The sequence below is a fragment of the Amblyomma maculatum genome, chromosome 4, assembly GCF_055883805.1.
Source record: "Amblyomma maculatum isolate TAMU_Amacu chromosome 4, ASM5588380v1, whole genome shotgun sequence".
NCBI lineage: Eukaryota > Metazoa > Arthropoda > Arachnida > Ixodida > Ixodidae > Amblyomma > Amblyomma maculatum.
Genome location: NC_139347.1, coordinates 192,645,274 through 192,662,951, shown reverse-complemented (window position 1 = coordinate 192,662,951; position 17,678 = coordinate 192,645,274).

The window sequence follows — 17,678 nt, the reverse complement described above, 5'->3', positions numbered from 1 at the left end:
TCTCGCTCCTGCCCTTTCGCGTTTTTCGTCGGCAGCACTGGAATACTAGCCTTCTGCTTTCTTTCTGCAATCGTTTGAGTTTGCTCTCCTTACGATGGCAGCATTCTTTCTCGCTCCTGCCCTTTCGCGTTTTTTCGTCGGCAGCACTGGAATACTAGCCTTCTGCTTTCTTTCTGCAATCGTTTGAGTTTGCTCTCCTTACGATGGCAGCATTCTTTCTCGCTCCTGCCCTGTCGCGTTTTTCGTCGGCAGCACTGGAATACTAGCCTTCTGCTTTCTTTCTGCAATCGTTTGAGTTTGCTCTCCTTACGATGGCAGCATTCTTTCTCGCTCCTGCCCTTTCGCGTTTTTCGTCGGCAGCACTGGAATACTAGCCTTCTGCTTTCTTTCTGCAATCGTTTGAGTTTGCTCTCCTTACGATGGCAGCATTCTTTCTCGCTCCTGCCCTTTCGCGTTTTTCGTCGGCAGCACTGGAATACTAGCCTTCTGCTTTCTTTCTGCAATCGTTTGAGTTTGCTCTCCTTACGATGGCAGCATTCTTTCTCGCTCCTGCCCTTTCGCGTTTTCGTCGGCAGCACTGGAATACTAGCCTTCTGCTTTCTTTCTGCAATCGTTTGAGTTTGCTCTCCTTACGATGGCAGCATTCTTTCTCGCTCCTGCCCTTTCGCGTTTTTCGTCGGCAGCACTGGAATACTAGCCTTCTGCTTTCTTTTCTGCAATCGTTTGAGTTTGCTCTCCTTACGATGGCAGCATTCTTTCTCGCTCCTGCCCTTTCGCGTTTTTCGTCGGCAGCACTGGAATACTAGCCTTCTGCTTTCTTTCTGCAATCGTTTGAGTTTGCTCTCCTTACGATGGCAGCATTCTTTCTCGCTCCTGCCCTTTCGCGTTTTTCGTCGGCAGCACTGGAATACTAGCCTTCTGCTTTCTTTCTGCAATCGTTTGAGTTTGCTCTCCTTACGATGGCAGCATTCTTTCTCGCTCCTGCCCTTTCGCGTTTTTCGTCGGCAGCACTGGAATACTAGCCTTCTGCTTTCTTTTTGCAACCGTTTGAGCTTGCTCTCCTTACGATGGCAGCATTCTTTCTCGCTCCTGCCCTTTCGCGTTTTTCGTCGGCAGCACTGGAATACTAGCCTTCTGCTTTCTTTCTGCAATCGTTTGAGTTTGCTCTCCTTACGATGGCAGCATTCTTTCTCGCTCCTGCCCTTTCGCGTTTTTCGTCGGCAGCACTGGAATACTAGCCTTCTGCTTTCTTTCTGCAATCGTTTGAGTTTGCTCTCCTTACGATGGCAGCATTCTTTCTCGCTCCTGCCCTTTCGCGTTTTTCGTCGGCAGCACTGGAATACTAGCCTTCTGCTTTCTTTCTGCAATCGTTTGAGTTTGCTCTCCTTACGATGGCAGCATTCTTTCTCGCTCCTGCCCTTTCGCGTTTTTCGTCGGCAGCACTGGAATACTAGCCTTCTGCTTTCTTTCTGCAATCGTTTGAGTTTGCTCTCCTTACGATGGCAGCATTCTTTCTCGCTCCTGCCCTTTCGCGTTTTTCGTCGGCAGCACTGGAATACTAGCCTTCTGCTTTCTTTCTGCAATCGTTTGAGTTTGCTCTCCTTACGATGGCAGCATTCTTTCTCGCTCCTGCCCTTTCGCGTTTTTCGTCGGCAGCACTGGAATACTAGCCTTCTGCTTTCTTTCTGCAATCGTTTGAGTTTGCTCTCCTTACGATGGCAGCATTCTTTCTCGCTCCTGCCCTTTCGCGTTTTTCGTCGGCAGCACTGGAATACTAGCCTTCTGCTTTCTTTCTGCAATCGTTTGAGTTTGCTCTCCTTACGATGGCAGCATTCTTTCTCGCTCCTGCCCTTTCGCGTTTTTCGTCGGCAGCACTGGAATACTAGCCTTCTGCTTTCTTTCTGCAATCGTTTGAGTTTGCTCTCCTTACGATGGCAGCATTCTTTCTCGCTCCTGCCCTTTCGCGTTTTTCGTCGGCAGCACTGGAATACTAGCCTTCTGCTTTCTTTCTGCAATCGTTTGAGTTTGCTCTCCTTACGATGGCAGCATTCTTTCTCGCTCCTGCCCTTTCGCGTTTTTCGTCGGCAGCACTGGAATACTAGCCTTCTGCTTTCTTTCTGCAATCGTTTGAGTTTGCTCTCCTTACGATGGCAGCATTCTTTCTCGCTCCTGCCCTTTCGCGTTTTTCGTCGGCAGCACTGGAATACTAGCCTTCTGCTTTCTTTCTGCAATCGTTTGAGTTTGCTCTCCTTACGATGGCAGCATTCTTTCTCGCTCCTGCCCTGTCGCGTTTTTCGTCGGCAGCACTGGAATACTAGCCTTCTGCTTTCTTTCTGCAATCGTTTGAGTTTGCTCTCCTTACGATGGCAGCATTCTTTCTCGCTCCTGCCCTGTCGCGTTTTTCGTCGGCAGCACTGGAATACTAGCCTTCTGCTTTCTTTCTGCAATCGTTTGAGTTTGCTCTCCTTACGATGGCAGCATTCTTTCTCGCTCCTGCCCTTTCGCGTTTTTCGTCGGCAGCACTGGAATACTAGCCTTCTGCTTTCTTTCTGCAATCGTTTGAGTTTGCTCTCCTTACGATGGCAGCATTCTTTCTCGCTCCTGCCCTTTCGCGTTTTTCGTCGGCAGCACTGGAATACTAGCCTTCTGCTTTCTTTCTGCAATCGTTTGAGTTTGCTCTCCTTACGATGGCAGCATTCTTTCTCGCTCCTGCCCTTTCGCGTTTTTCGTCGGTGAGTTTGCTCTCCTTACGATGGCAGCATTCTTTCTCGCTCCTGCCCCTTTCCGCGTTTTTCGTCGGCAGCACTGGAATACTAGCCTTCTGCTTTCTTTCTGCAATCGTTTGAGTTTGCTCTCCTTACGATGGCAGCATTCTTTCTCGCTCCTGCCCTTTCGCGTTTTTCGTCGGCAGCACTGGAATACTAGCCTTCTGCTTTCTTTCTGCAATCGTTTGAGTTTGCTCTCCTTACGATGGCAGCATTCTTTCTCGCTCCTGCCCTTTCGCGTTTTTCGTCGGCAGCACTGGAATACTAGCCTTCTGCTTTCTTTCTGCAATCGTTTGAGTTGCTCTCTTACGATGGCAGCATTCTTTCTCGCTCCTGCCCTTTCGCGTTTTTCGTCGGCAGCACTGGAATACTAGCCTTCTGCTTTCTTTCTGCAATCGTTTGAGTTTGCTCTCCTTACGATGGCAGCATTCTTTTCTCGCTCCTGCCCTTTCGCGTTTTCGTCGGCAGCACTGGAATACTAGCCTTCTGCTTTCTTTCTGCAATCGTTTGAGTTTGCTCTCTTACGATGGCAGCATTCTTTCTCGCTCCTGCCCTTTCGCGTTTTTCGTCGGCAGCACTGGAATACTAGCCTTCTGCTTTCTTTCTGCAATCGTTTGAGTTTGCTCTCCTTACGATGGCAGCATTCTTTCTCGCTCCTGCCCTTTCGCGTTTTTCGTCGGCAGCACTGGAATACTAGCCTTCTGCTTTCTTTCTGCAATCGTTTGAGTTTGCTCTCCTTACGATGGCAGCATTCTTTCTCGCTCCTGCCCTTTCGCGTTTTCGTCGGCAGCACTGGAATACTAGCCTTCTGCTTTCTTTCTGCAATCGTTTGAGTTTGCTCTCCTTACGATGGCAGCATTCTTTCTCGCTCCTGCCCTTTCGCGTTTTTCGTCGGCAGCACTGGAATACTAGCCTTCTGCTTTCTTTCTGCAATCGTTTGAGTTTGCTCTCGCTTACGATGGCAGCATTCTTTCTCGCTCCTGCCCTTTCGCGTTTTTCGTCGGCAGCACTGGAATACTAGCCTTCTGCTTTCTTTCTGCAATCGTTTGAGTTTGCTCTCCTTACGATGGCAGCATTCTTTCTCGCTCCTGCCCTTTCGCGTTTTTCGTCGGCAGCACTGGAATACTAGCCTTCTGCTTTCTTTCTGCAATCGTTTGAGTTTGCTCTCCTTACGATGGCAGCATTCTTTCTCGCTCGCTGCCCTTTCCCCTTTCGCGTTTTTCGTCGGCAGCACTGGAATACTAGCCTTCTGCTTTCTTTCTGCAATCGTTTGAGTTTGCTCTCCTTACGATGGCAGCATTCTTTCTCGCTCCTGCCCTTTCGCGTTTTTCGTCGGCAGCACTGGAATACTAGCCTTCTGTTTTCTTTCTGCAATCGTTTGAGTTTGCTCTCCTTACGATGGCAGCATTCTTTCTCGCTCCTGCCCTTTCGCGTTTTTCGTCGGCAGCACTGGAACGCTAGCCTTCTTCTTTCTTTCTGCAATCGTTTGAGTTTGCTCTCCTTACGATGGCAGCATTCTTTCTCGCTCCTGCCCTGTCGCGTTTTTCGTCGGCAGCACTGGAATACTAGCCTTCTGCTTTCTTTCTGCAATCGTTTGAGTTTGCTCTCCTTACGATGGCAGCATTCTTTCTCGCTCCTGCCCTTTCGCGTTTTTCGTCGGCAGCACTGGAATACTAGCCTTCTGCTTTCTTTCTGCAATCGTTTGAGTTTGCTCTCCTTACGATGGCAGCATTCTTTCTCGCTCCTGCCCTTTCGCGTTTTTCGTCGGCAGCACTGGAATACTAGCCTTCTGCTTTCTTTCTGCAATCGTTTGAGTTTGCTCTCCTTACGATGGCAGCATTCTTTCTCGCTCCTGCCCTTTCGCGTTTTTCGTCGGCAGCACTGGAATACTAGCCTTCTGCTTTCTTTCTGCAATCGTTTGAGTTTGCTCTCCTTACGATGGCAGCATTCTTTCTCGCTCCTGCCCTTTCGCGTTTTTCGTCGGCAGCACTGGAATACTAGCCTTCTGCTTTCTTTCTGCAATCGTTTGAGTTTGCTCTCCTTACGATGGCAGCATTCTTTCTCGCTCCTGCCCTTTCGCGTTTTTCGTCGGCAGCACTGGAATACTAGCCTTCTGCTTTCTTTCTGCAATCGTTTGAGTTTGCTCTCCTTACGATGGCAGCATTCTTTCTCGCTCCTGCCCTTTCGCGTTTTTCGTCGGCAGCACTGGAATACTAGCCTTCTGCTTTCTTTCTGCAATCGTTTGAGTTTGCTCTCCTTACGATGGCAGCATTCTTTCTCGCTCCTGCCCTTTCGCGTTTTTCGTCGGCAGCACTGGAATACTAGCCTTCTGCTTTCTTTTTGCAACCGTTTGAGCTTGCTCTCCTTACGATGGCAGCATTCTTTCTCGCTCCTGCCCTTTCGCGTTTTTCGTCGGCAGCACTGGAATACTAGCCTTCTGCTTTCTTTCTGCAATCGTTTGAGTTTGCTCTCCTTACGATGGCAGCATTCTTTCTCGCTCCTGCCCTTTCGCGTTTTTCGTCGGCAGCACTGGAATACTAGCCTTCTGCTTTCTTTCTGCAATCGTTTGAGTTTGCTCTCCTTACGATGGCAGCATTCTTTCTCGCTCCTGCCCTTTCGCGTTTTTCGTCGGCAGCACTGGAATACTAGCCTTCTGCTTTCTTTCTGCAATCGTTTGAGTTTGCTCTCCTTACGATGGCAGCATTCTTTCTCGCTCCTGCCCTTTCGCGTTTTTCGTCGGCAGCACTGGAATACTAGCCTTCTGCTTTCTTTCTGCGATCGTTTGAGTTTGCTCTCCTTACGATGGCAGCATTCTTTCTCGCTCCTGCCCTTTCGCGTTTTTCGTCGGCAGCACTGGAATACTAGCCTTCTGCTTTCTTTCTGCAATCGTTTGAGTTTGCTCTTCTTACGATGGCAGCATTCTTTCTCGCTCCTGCCCTTTCGCGTTTTTCGTCGGCAGCACTGGAATACTAGCCTTCTGCTTTCTTTCTGCAATCGTTTGAGTTTGCTCTCCTTACGATGGCAGCATTCTTTCTCGCTCCTGCCCTTTCGCGTTTTTCGTCGGCAGCACTGGAATACTAGCCTTCTGCTTTCTTTTTGCAACCGTTTGAGCTTGCTCTCCTTACGATGGCAGCATTCTTTCTCGCTCCTGCCCTTTCGCGTTTTTCGTCGGCAGCACTGGAATACTAGCCTTCTGCTTTCTTTCTGCAATCGTTTGAGTTTGCTCTGCTTACGATGGCAGCATTCTTTCTCGCTCCTGCCCTTTCGCGTTTTTCGTCGGCAGCACTGGAATACTAGCCTTCTGCTTTCTTTCTGCAATCGTTTGAGTTTGCTCTCCTTACGATGGCAGCATTCTTTCTCGCTCCTGCCCTTTCGCGTTTTTCGTCGGCAGCACTGGAATACTAGCCTTCTGTTTTCTTTCTGCAATCGTTTGAGTTTGCTCTCCTTACGATGGCAGCATTCTTTCTCGCTCCTGCCCTTTCGCGTTTTTCGTCGGCAGCACTGGAATACTAGCCTTCTGCTTTCTTTCTGCAATCGTTTGAGTTTGCTCTCCTTACGATGGCAGCATTCTTTCTCGCTCCTGCCCTTTCGCGTTTTTCGTCGGCAGCACTGAAATACTAGCCTTCTGCTTTCTTTCTACAATCGTTTGAGTTTGCTCTCCTTACGATGGCAGCATTCTTTCTCGCTCCTGCCCTTTCGCGTTTTTCGTCGGCAGCACTGGAATACTAGCCTTCTGCTTTCTTTCTGCAATCGTTTGAGTTTGCTCTCCTTACGATGGCAGCATTCTTTCTCGCTCCTGCCCTTTCGCGTTTTTCGTCGGCAGCACTGGAATACTAGCCTTCTGCTTTCTTTCTGCAATCGTTTGAGTTTGCTCTCCTTACGATGGCAGCATTCTTTCTCGCTCCTGCCCTTTCGCGTTTTTCGTCGGCAGCACTGGAATACTAGCCTTCTGCTTTCTTTCTGCAATCGTTTGAGTTTGCTCTCCTTACGATGGCAGCATTCTTTCTCGCTCCTGCCCTTTCGCGTTTTTCGTCGGCAGCACTGGAATACTAGCCTTCTGCTTTCTTTCTGCAATCGTTTGAGTTTGCTCTTCTTACGATGGCAGCATTCTTTCTCGCTCCTGCCCTTTCGCGTTTTTCGTCGGCAGCACTGGAATACTAGCCTTCTGCTTTCTTTCTGCAATCGTTTGAGTTTGCTCTCCTTACGATGGCAGCATTCTTTCTCGCTCCTGCCCTTTCGCGTTTTTCGTCGGCAGCACTGGAATACTAGCCTTCTGCTTTCTTTTTGCAACCGTTTGAGCTTGCTCTCCTTACGATGGCAGCATTCTTTCTCGCTCCTGCCCTTTCGCGTTTTTCGTCGGCAGCACTGGAATACTAGCCTTCTGCTTTCTTTCTGCAATCGTTTGAGTTTGCTCTGCTTACGATGGCAGCATTCTTTCTCGCTCGTGCCCTTTCGCGTTTTTCGTCGGCAGCACTGGAATACTAGCCTTCTGCTTTCTTTCTGCAATCGTTTGAGTTTGCTCTCCTTACGATGGCAGCATTCTTTCTCGCTCCTGCCCTTTCGCGTTTTTCGTCGGCAGCACTGGAATACTAGCCTTCTGTTTTCTTTCTGCAATCGTTTGAGTTTGCTCTCCTTACGATGGCAGCATTCTTTCTCGCTCCTGCCCTTTCGCGTTTTTCGTCGGCAGCACTGGAATACTAGCCTTCTGCTTTCTTTCTGCAATCGTTTGAGTTTGCTCTCCTTACGATGGCAGCATTCTTTCTCGCTCCTGCCCTTTCGCGTTTTTCGTCGGCAGCACTGGAATACTAGCCTTCTGCTTTCTTTCTGCAATCGTTTGAGTTTGCTCTTCTTACGATGGCAGCATTCTTTCTCGCTCCTGCCCTTTCGCGTTTTTCGTCGGCAGCACTGGAATACTAGCCTTCTGCTTTCTTTCTGCAATCGTTTGAGTTTGCTCTGCTTACGATGGCAGCATTCTTTCTCGCTCCTGCCCTTTCGCGTTTTTCGTCGGCAGCACTGGAATACTAGCCTTCTGCTTTCTTTCTGCAATCGTTTGAGTTTGCTCTCCTTACGATGGCAGCATTCTTTCTCGCTCCTGCCCTTTCGCGTTTTTCGTCGGCAGCACTGGAATACTAGCCTTCTGTTTTCTTTCTGCAATCGTTTGAGTTTGCTCTCCTTACGATGGCAGCATTCTTTCTCGCTCCTGCCCTTTCGCGTTTTTCGTCGGCAGCACTGGAATACTAGCCTTCTGCTTTCTTTCTGCAATCGTTTGAGTTTGCTCTCCTTACGATGGCAGCATTCTTTCTCGCTCCTGCCCTGTCGCGTTTTTCGTCGGCAGCACTGGAATACTAGCCTTCTGCTTTCTTTCTGCAATCGTTTGAGTTTGCTCTCCTTACGATGGCAGCATTCTTTCTCGCTCCTGCCCTGTCGCGTTTTTCGTCGGCAGCACTGGAATACTAGCCTTCTGCTTTCTTTCTGCAATCGTTTGAGTTTGCTCTGCTTACGATGGCAGCATTCTTTCTCGCTCCTGCCCTTTCGCGTTTTTCGTCGGCAGCACTGGAATACTAGCCTTCTGCTTTCTTTCTGCAATCGTTTGAGTTTGCTCTCCTTACGATGGCAGCATTCTTTCTCGCTCCTGCCCTTTCGCGTTTTTCGTCGGCAGCACTGAAATACTAGCCTTCTGCTTTCTTTCTACAATCGTTTGAGTTTGCTCTCCTTACGATGGCAGCATTCTTTCTCGCTCCTGCCCTTTCGCGTTTTTCGTCGGCAGCACTGGAATACTAGCCTTCTGCTTTCTTTCTGCAATCGTTTGAGTTTGCTCTCCTTACGATGGCAGCATTCTTTCTCGCTCCTGCCCTTTCGCGTTTTTCGTCGGCAGCACTGGAATACTAGCCTTCTGCTTTCTTTCTGCAATCGTTTGAGTTTGCTCTCCTTACGATGGCAGCATTCTTTCTCGCTCCTGCCCTTTCGCGTTTTTCGTCGGCAGCACTGGAATACTAGCCTTCTGCTTTCTTTCTGCAATCGTTTGAGCTTGCTCTCCTTACGATGGCAGCATTCTTTCTCGCTCCTGCCCTTTCGCGTTTTTCGTCGGCAGCACTGGAATACTAGCCTTCTGCTTTCTTTCTGCAATCGTTTGAGTTTGCTCTCCTTACGATGGCAGCGTTCTTTCTCGCTCCTGCCCTTTCGCGTTTTTCGTCGGCAGCACTGGAATACTAGCCTTCTGCTTTCTTTCTGCAATCGTTTGAGTTTGTTCTCCTTACGATGGCAGCATTCTTTCTCGCGCCTGTTCTTCCGCGTTTTTCGTCGGCAGCACTGGAATACTAGCCTTCTGCTTTCTTCCTGAGCCATTTCTGACAAGCTAGCGGTCAACGTTCTAGCGGTAACCGGAGCTAGTAGGTTACCGGTGTCGTCAAAGTGGTCAAAGTGCGGCGCCGCGTCTGCATCGCGGCCAGCAGCGCAGGACTCACTTTCAGTCAAGTCCGGACAACAACAATGGCTGACGCCAGTCGCGTCAGTGTCACTTCTAGGCATTTGCTCTGGTGGCTCGCCACACAGTGCGTCGCCTAGCTCAGAGCTAACCGGAGCAGGATCAAGCTCCTGCGACAGCTGGGGCACTTCGGATTGTGAGAGGGCCATAGGTGGTACGTCCGCGTTCGCACTGGGGTTGCTTTCAGGAATACAACCTAGCGTGATGTCGGGGCTCGAACGATTCTGACTTTGCTCTGGTCGCTCGCTGTCGCCTTCGCAAGTCTCGCTCTCTTCAGCGTACGCGCACTCCTCGTCGGTCTGCCCTGGCTGATCACAACTCGCGGGCTGCGCAGTTTCCCTGATCGGCACTTCGTCTTTCTGCGTGCCCTGCTCTACAACACACTCGATTTCGGTGACCGCAATTTTTTCATCTCCTAGCTCGTTTCCAGCTCCGTCGCGCTCTACACAAGCTTCTGCTTTTAACTCGAGAGGCGGTTCAGTTACTGCCAGTTCCCCACACGCATTTGATGGAACTGTATCTCCTACAGCTACTTGGGTCGGCATGCAGTTCACCTCGCTTAACTGCGTCACTTCGGACTTCTCGCCGATTAAGCCTGTGCTAACCGTCTCAGCTAGTGGCTCGACCAAGGTAACACGATGCTCTTCTGTTCGAGGATCGGTCGGATCGCTACTGCGGTCACATTGCTCGGCCGTTTCCCCAAGCTGTGTCTCACACTCCGGTGCAAGTTCGATTTGCTCCAGAACTTCCGCACTGTCTAGCCATTCGCTTACAGCGGCTTTCAACTGATATGCCAAATCAAAGTATGCCTCGTTACAATGTTTCTCGTTCTCATATCTCTTCCGAAGATCCTGAGGCGTTATCTGGTATCGTATCAGCAATGACTCTTTTAGTTCATCGTAATTTTTCAAGCGGTCGCCAACCAATCGCTTGATTTCTTCCGACGCTTCAGCGGAGAGAAGAGCTACCAACGTCTGCGCCCAACTATCTCGCTCGAAACGTTTACTTCTGCAGACATTCTCGAAGTCTGTCAAATACTCTGCCATATCCTCGGCAATGAGGAACGGTGGCGGACCATACACTGAATGGCATTGCGAGCTTTAATCCTTTCCACGCTCATTCTATGGGCTGAAATCTCCAGCTGCATCAGTTTCCTTACGCGGACGTCCTCTTTCTCGTAACGTTCACTTCGTTCTCTACGTTCACGTTCCACTTTCTCGTGACATTCTCCACGTTCACGTTCCACTTTCTCGTGACATTCTCCACGTTCACGTTCCTCTTTCTCGTGATGTTCGTCAATGATTTTAAGGCCTTCCGAAAGCTCGTCATCTTCAGCTTCCAACGCAAGAATAGCCTTTAACACTTCTGGTTTTCTGAGTTTGTCTGACAAATTCAGACCCAACTCCTCCGCAAGCTCCAGCAATTTCGGTTTGCGCAACGACTTCAAATCCAAATCCATGGCTGTTCCGAGTGCTGCCTTCATACTGCCCACTATTGCCTTGCTGCAATTAACCCAGCAACAACGACAACACAATTACCAGCTCTGTTCTCTACTTAACAAAAGCCTGGCAAAACTCAGTAGAAGAAAGTCCCGCACTCACCAAACCTCGCAGCCAAGAATCCAACGCAGTCGTTCCGCTGCAGGCAACCAGTCATCACACAGGGCTCGTTGCTCTTCTCCCGCCTTTTCCGCTGAGCTGCTTGTTTCACGGGTCACGCCTAGGACATCTCCGCTCTTCCCACCAGATGTTGCACCACGGTCAGGCCTGTCTCATTTCACCGACCACGGTCACTGCTTGGTCGTCCTCGTCCCTCCGCTGCTTACCAGTTGTTAGGTTTGGGTTTGCGCGCCTGGGTAGCGTACCGCTGCCACCTGTCATTACGTGCGGCTCGCGCTTGCGCGCCCCTCGGTAGCGTTGGCCTGGCGGCTCCGTGGACGGCGGACGGCATCAACGGTCCCAGCAAAGACGAGGCGTATTCTAACAAAACAACCTTTACTGCAACATCATGAAGAAACGGGCAGTGAAGCTGACCCGGAGAGATTACAGACACTCTCACACAGCTGGTGTCTAGCGTCGTGCCAACGGCGCGTCAAGTAGTCTCTGTCTCAGCGGAGTCGGCCGCTGCTTTTTATAGGTTTTCCCGTTCACAGGGAAAGGGTAAACCCTCACAGGAAATGGAGCGCCCAACGTGTCTGGGCAAGATGGGATGACTCAATCGCAGGTGGTCCGAACGCATCTCCTCCACCTCCTGCAGACGGGCGAGGGCGGCGCACTCTCTCACGAGCTCCAGGCTTGGCCGGCGTTTGCACACACACGCACGCACACACATTTGGCGCGTGGCAGGATCACGTTGAGACTTGCCGGCGGGAGGAAGCGTTGCGCTGCCGATGAACGGCGTCGAAATGGCCGATCCGCTCGCGGTTCTGCCTGTTGCTATGCGGTGGCCGCGTCAGCTGTCCCACTTATCTGTGGGGAAACGTAACAGCGGGCACAAGTTAGCCCAATGAAGAGTTTCATTCAAGTTCAACGCCAGTGTCTTCATTTGTGGCTATTGGGCCTGTCGTGACCACTACGTGACATCTCATGGAGGTGCTTCTCTTTGAGATGCGGACTACACCTTCAAGAGTAGACCTCAGCATCATTCCCGTCGCCCTTAGGGACCAGCCTGCAGAACACTGAGTCAGCCGCCGACTTAAGGGTACCAACCCGAACACGTTCAGCTGCCGGACCCCGTTCGAACCCGGAAGGAGGCTCCAACATTGAAAATGGCCCAGTATACAGTAGTGGTTGTCTTCGTGCAGACCCGGGAGCCCCCCCCCCCCATTTTCCAAGGACTGCCTGCGGAATATGCGGAAGACTCGATGGACCTTTCGACCATGTGACAGAATTCAATGGCAGGAACGATGATGTGAAACTGAGGTAAGTCTACTTTGTTCTTCAAGGACCTGCCCGAGTGTGTTTCAAAAATCATGACATATCTTTCTAAGATTGGAAATATTCAAAGCGGAGTTTTTGACGACTTTTGCAAGTGCCGCCCGGAAAGAGCCAAGGCCCTCCTCCAAACATTTAGCTCCCAAAACAGCCAGTCCTATCATACGTTGAGAAGGAGCGTCCCTTCCGCCGCGCAGATCCCGGCACGACAGAGGAAACAAAATGAACCTGTTGATGCGCGGTGTGAGGTCTACTTCGCCAGCCGCCAAATACTGTAGTCGAGTTCTAACATGAAGCAGCGAATTTCGAAAAGTCATTAGAAGCATGGACGCGGCTCTACAACCGGCATTTTCAAACGCTGCGTGCAAGTTACGACTGATCACCTATAAGCGGAGACAGTCTGCGAGACCTTATCCGCGAGGTCGTTCAGAAAGAGCTGCGCCGGTTGCTCCTATCATTCCAAGAATCTCAAATAGCGACCCTTGCGGACGTCGTCCGTGAAGAAGTGCAGCAGGCGCTTGGGAATTAGTCAATCGTTGCTTTAAATTTTAGAGCGCAGCTCTCTGGCGCTCGTTCCTGGCTTTCGCGTCGGCGTCGGCGTCGGCGTCGGCCTCGTAACCAGCGCCTTCCCACTTTCATCCCCCCAGTTCGAGCCGGCGCTTGGCAACCGAAGCCTCGCAGGAAGCGCGGAGCAGCCGGAGAACACAAGGAAAGGAACGGGGTTTGGGGGGGGGGGAGGGGTCGCCGGAGGAAGCGCTAGCAGCGTCTGATGCCGCTGCCGCCGCTAGCGAGTCAAGACAACGTGACCGCGTAGGTAATAATAATAATTGGTTCACAGGAAGGGAAAGGCGCAGTATCTGTCACACGAGTTTGTGGACACCTGAACCGCGCCGTAAGGGAAGGGAGGAAGGTGGGAGTTAAAGTGTAAAGAGAGAAAGAGGAGCCGTAGTTGAGGGCTACGGAGTAATTTCGACCACTTGGGGATCTTTAACGTGCGCTGACATCGCACAGCACACGGACGCCTCTTCGTTTCGCCTCCATCGAAACGCAGCCGCCGAGGTCGGGTTCGAACCCGGGTATTCCGGACAGTAGTCGGGCGTCTTACCACTGTACCACCCCGGCGGGGCATGACCGCGTAGAAAAACTGATTTATTTTTTATAGGAAGGGAAAGGCGCGGTAACTGTCTCACTTGTTTTCTGTGGACACCGCAACCAAGCCATAAGGGAAGGGAGGAAGGCGAGAGTGAAAGTGGAAAGAGAGAAAGAGGAGTCGTAGTGGAGGGCTACGGAGTAATTTCGACCACCTGGGTATCTTTAACGTGCGCTGACATCGCACAGCACACGGACGTCTCTTCGTATCCCGTTCCTCTCGCTCGTAACGCGTCCCACGGCTGTGACAACCTCGCGAGGCACTTGTATAGATCTCGTCTTTGAAAATCAAGCATTGGTGTACCAAGTCGAACATATATCAGTCTATTTCTCTGACCACAAAGCTTCCTTCATGACTGTCAAGAACGGTTAGTGAAGTCTTTGTTAAAGGAATACGTGTGAAAAATAATAAAAAAAAATTCTGTGATAGCGCATACATGTGTTGCTCGATTTCTTTGCCTCAATCTATCGAAAAGGTGAAACAGATTATTTGCTGCGCTCAAATTTCGCGTTAGGAAGTAACGTAATTGTCGGTAATTTTTTTTTGTAAATACATTTATATACATAAAATGATATTAATTGGTTCACAGGAAGGGAAAGGTGCAGTATCTATCACACTCGTGTCTGTGTACACCGGAACCGCGCCGTAAGGGAAGGGAGGAAGGTGGGAGTGAAAGTGTAAACAGAGTAAGAGGAGGCGTAGTGGAGGGCTACGGAGTAATTTCGACCACCTGGGGATCTTTAACGTGTGATGACATCGTACAGCACACGGACGCCTCTTCGTTTCGCCTCCATCCATCGGAGCAGTTCGTAACGCTCTTTTAAAGAGCCCTCCGCGCGAAGCGGCGGCGAGAACAAACTGCCTGTCACCGCGTCTTGGAGCGCGACCGCGAAGTCATCGCAAGAAAAGACTGCGTTTCCCCTCTGCCTGCGTTTCCGTCGTGCGCTCCTTCCGGACTCCTGCCCGAGGGTAAGTGTGAGACGGCCGCAGCTGGGCGTTGATCAAGTGACCCCCAAAAAGAGCGGATGGTCCTAATGGCGCCGCGCATATCACTGACCTCTTACAATTTCATTGTCAATAAATGTTTTCTCCTCCTCCTGCTAGTCATAATCTACGAAAACTTTCCAAATGCCATATCTTATTGTCCTATTATTTCCTTTTCATGGTATAGATCTGCGGTTACTACGTGCCATAAGTAGACATATTCGCCTACCACTTCCAGCGCTTCGCTACCTATTGCAAACTGCAGTTCCTTCCCTAGGCTATTGAACATTACCTTAGTCGTCTACATATTATTTTTCTGCTTACGTACTTTCTTCTTTTCTTGCCTAGGTTATCAATCATGCTTTGTAATTCATCCCCTGAGTTACTTGGTAAGGCAATTCCATCAGAATCTCATATTATACTGAGGTATTTTCCATCAACTTATATCCCTAACTACTCCCATTCTAAGTCGGAATACTTTCTCTAAGCAAGCTGTGAATATTAGTTACGCCGCCTGGGTGGCGCAGCGGTTACGGCGCTCGACTTCTGTTCCCAAGGGCGTGGGATCGAATCCCGGCCTCGGCGGCCGCTTAGTCGGCTCATAGTCCCGTGAAACGTACTGAGGGTTGCTTATAGCCTTGCGGCCTAGTCTGCGGTTTATCGCTGTCTGCGTTAAGAGTGCGCTCTCCGGAAAAACCTGTGCCTGCTTCGTCTGCGCTGTGAACGAAAAATCACAGACATGCCACTTGCAGGTGCTCGTTGGCAAGTGACAGGGATGAGTTCGGCTAGTTGTATTACGTCACGAGACCATATTACGTGGTCAATATGGGAGGCGATACCACATATAGAACGCCTACTCTGAGATCAGGGGGCGCGAGGAATCAAAACCTCCAGTACTATTCGATCCCCAGTTAGAAACGCTGCTCCAAGGTCGCGCAAGAACGTTTGTATGGCTTGGTGAAGACGGAGATTTTGAGGCTCCGAGACAGCATACATCATCGGCCCAGAATTGGTACTGTGTTAACATTGCCCGACCCGACATAATACCACTGTTTTGCCAAGATACTCCAATATTAGGCCGACGGTTCGTGTTACCTGGGTTATATCGGTTGGTCTTTCAGGTAATTGGGATATCTTACGATGAAATGCTAATTTGATGTGTGAGATAATAGAAAAGCAATAATGGTCCCAGGCAGCAAAATCAATCGGCCTTATATTGCAGTACGTTGTTAGTGCACTTGTTCTACGTAAGGTCGGTCGTTGTGAAAACAGTACCAATATTTGGCCGTGCTTCGTGCTTCTTGGGAAGGGACTGGTGAACAAGCGAGTAGCAAAGTGCTTGTTCGAGAATGAGAATCTACAAGGGGGGCCCGAAGACGGGAGCCATTAAAGTCGTCGCGCAATATGCCTAAAGGCGGAGCTTAATCGTCTGGCTTTTTTTTTTCGTTATACAGAGTAAATTATTCGGTGAAAACTAATTGTCTTTGTTGAGTAACGAAGCGTCAATTTAGGAGTTTTAGGTCACTTTGAAAAACAAACTATTGGCTGCAGTGTTCGCACCAAGATATGATTTACGTAGCTTTACCTACTGGAACTAAACTAAACATGTCACCTGAGGCGGTACCTCTCGCACTGTGCACACACCATCCTCCACGTGAGACAAAGCTGCGTAGAAAAGCGAATTTTCTTCTCTGAGATGCTTCTCGAGTCGCTTACGTAGCACTGTTTTGGGCCAGTTATCATCTCAGGCAAGTAAACAAAAAAACCTAATTTACGTAAATGGTACCTTAGAGGCAATATTTCTGTAAGTTATTTTCCGAAATGGTCAGCAACTGCTGCATTGGCGCCATATTGCTTAAGGGATTAATTATAAAGCAAGCTACTTGGTTGCTACGAATTTTTGTTGGAGAGTTAAAAATACTAAAGACCAGGCCAGGCGACTCTCAACAATCGTCAGTTAGTTTCACTCGCCTTGGACACTTCGCCTTCATTATTAAGCTACATTACATTTGTTATGTGACGATATACTAGCACTGAAGACCTGCCAAGGCTAAATTACGCTCTTAAACGCAATGCTTCTTGCTCGTTGGTGGCGGCCTATTCGATTTCTGAAATATTCCAGTGTCCTATCGATAGCGCCTTCATTTTCTTGAACTGCACAATCGGGACACATAAAGGATATGTCCACGGAATGAAATGATTGGTTTGGTTTATTGGGTTTAACGTCCCAAAGCTACTCAGGCTACGCCGTAGTGGAGGGCTGAGGACATTTGTTCGTCCACATGGTGCTCTTTCGCGTGTACTGACATCGCACAGGCGCCTTGCTTGCTCGACATCGTTACGATCCGGAACTGTGTTTCCCACGGTTTGCTTTGTACCCCCCAAAATATGTCTAAATTCTATTCTCCGCCTTACGTCGGTGTCAGTGTTGTAAGTAGCGGAAAAATTGTCCGACTTCGTTGCGAGTTTCACGTTGTGAGTTTTGCTGTCGAGAGTGGCGAACAATAAACATAGCGTGTGCAATGTCGGTGCTGAGACGCCTGCCACTGCGCAAACAAAAAAACCTAACTGAAAACGGTATTTTGGCTTAAATTATAGTGCGTAACAAGATTATTGGGGCTCAGACAGGCTGTACCTCATTAAACATTTTTCAGGCATTTCGTCTCAAGGAAAGTAGGCTACTTACACGACTGAGTATACGTGCTCTTCAAAGCGTCGTCCACGTGTCACAGCACAAGGCCACACAGAGCGACCCCTGCACGACTATTGAGTCATTGTTACGATGACGACGAAGAAGCAGTGGTGACGAATGACTATTGTTAATGCGCGTCCTTTCTGTACACATTTGTTCGAGGACTCAACTTGTGCGCAAAGTGGTATTACTTCCCAAACGCCCACTCACCTTATTTTGACCACTCACCTCTCTCAGTCAATTTTTTTTTTCAATTGTACGAGGCAATTTTACTTCGGTTACTGTCCGAGGGACTTTCTGCTGGTCGTAGACCTTCGAAGTCACAGTAGGAACAGTCGGCGTTCAGCAGCTTGCCGGAGAGAACGTCGAACGCATGAACTCTACTCCAACGGAGGGGAAACGTGAGTGCACTAGTGAACGGGGGCATCTTCTCCGGGGGCAACCGCTGGATAATCATCGCCACAGACTACCTGACTCGATATGCCGAGACCAAAGCGTTACCTACTGGTACAGCATCGGAGGTTGCCCATTTCTTTGTACACCAGATTATGCTGCGGCACGGTGCTCCGACCTGTATTATTACTGACAGAGGGACTGCCTTTACTTCACAAATGATGGCCGAAGTTTTTCATCTCAGCGGTACGGCGCATCGAAAAGCTACTGCTTACCA